This window comes from Agrilus planipennis, unplaced genomic scaffold (assembly GCF_000699045.2).
Source record: "Agrilus planipennis isolate EAB-ADULT unplaced genomic scaffold, Apla_2.0 scaffold3, whole genome shotgun sequence".
Lineage (NCBI taxonomy): Eukaryota > Metazoa > Arthropoda > Insecta > Coleoptera > Buprestidae > Agrilus > Agrilus planipennis.
In genome coordinates, this window is record NW_020442460.1 from 2,562,064 (window position 1) to 2,564,127 (window position 2,064).

The following is a 2,064-nucleotide window of genomic DNA, read 5'->3' on the forward strand; positions in this document are numbered from 1 at the left end:
CGCATTTCCCTAAAACTAGAACATTCCACGTCCTCAACTATTTACTAACAGTAATATGATCTAGGTTTATCTCGACTCCTTTTAACTCCTGTTTCTTTCTCTAATATGTCTCTGACTAGACCTCCATGCCTGAGAAGGTGCCCTACCCATCTATCTCGCCTATTTCTCATTGACTTCCATAGAGTCCTCTGTTCACCTATTCTTTCTAATAGCTCTTAATTTCTAACCTTCTGTATCCACGATATCTTCATGATTCGCCTGTAACACCACAACTCGAACGCTTCTAACGTTTTCTTTTCCACCGCACCCACCGTCCATGTTTTGCACCCGTATAACGTCACGCACCAAACATACTCCATTAACAATATTTTTCGATTTTTTAAAATAATCGTTCGCTAGCATACAAGTGACTTCTTTTTATTGAAGACGACTCAACCTTGCTCAACCTTGTGCTATCTTCTGGTTTATGTCCCTGCCATTTTTATATTTGATCATTTTATGCAGATCTTTTCGCTTTATTTTTGTGGAAAGGCAATAATTCTTACCATTTTTATCTGACAATAGTTCCTCGTTTGTGCACAATTTCGTTATATTTGATACTTCTGTGTGAAGTCAACGTCATCAATAAAACGAAAGCCAACTACCAAATCGCTACATGTTCCGAACAGAAAAGACGTTTTTATATAATTTCCTCGAGGAAGGAAGAAATGAATAGCAGACAAATATAAAAATTTCTGTTTCATAACTAACTTGCTACTTGACGAGATGGAATGCGATTGTGGCAATGAAAAGGAACTTTGTAAAAAAGGGAAAGAATTATTAATGTCCGTAACAATGGCGAAATGATTGGCGTAGGGACAGGCTACATGACGGCACGAAAAAAAAAATGACGAGCTAAAATAGACTGCAAGAAAAGATTATGAGTTATGAGCGAAATGGACCTTGCTGAGGGGTTGTTCTATAAAATTGGTGAAAAGATGTGAAAAATGTGATGATGTGAATGCTCTATATATGCTTTCAAAAAAATATACCGCTCATTTTCCCTTTGATTTATAATATACTTATGAAATATCCTACTATTTCATTATCCTTATTTTCAGCGGTAGTTTCCTCCTAGAAGTTCAGAATGTTTGTGGTGGTTTTTCTACTAAAAGTAATAAATTCGCCAAAATATTAATCAATATTAGTTTATGGAATGTATTGAAGAAATTGTTCTTCTTATAATATTGCAGCATTGTCAGACCTAGGAAAATTTTCCTAGACTTAGGGAAATTAGAGCCACCGTAAGGAAAAGAGGTGTTTTATTTAATTTGTAATATAATTTTTGTGCCACTATCAGAATGAATTAGCATCTAGCAAGGAGGAGTTAGATATAGCTTTAAATAAAATGGAAGCGGTATTGACAAAACAGTACTGTATGAAAACAAATAAAAGTAAAACAAAAATACTGGTATGCAAGGGAAGATAAAGTAGAGAAAGACCGAATATAAATATAGGAGACGCTAAATTAGAAGTGGCCGATTTTAGGTATCTAGGAAGTCAGATATCAGGACAGAAGAAGCAGTAGGGATATAAAGCAGAGGATAGCACAGGGTCGAGTCGCCTTCAATAAAAAGAAGTCACTTCTATGTTCGCGAACGGTTAGTTTAAAAATTCGGAAAAGGTTGTTAAAAGTGTATGCTTGGAGTACGGTGCTGTACAAGTGCGAAACATGGAAGTGGGCGCGACGGAAAAGAAAAGGTTAAAAGCGTTCGAAATGTGGTGTTACAAGCGAATAATGAGGATATCATGGATAGAGAAGGTTATAAATGAAGAGATATTAGAATGAATAGGAGAACAGAGGACTCTATGGAAGTCAATAAGAAATAGGCGAGAGAGGTTGGTAGGACACCTTCTCATGCATGAAGGTCTAGTCAGAGACATATTAGATGCAGAAACAGGAGTTAGGAGGGGTAGAGGTAGACCTAGATTAGATTACTGTTCGCAAATAGTTAAGGATGTGGGCTGTTCTAGTTTTAGGGAAATGCGAAGTTTAGCTCAGGATAGGAAAGAGTGGAGGTACGT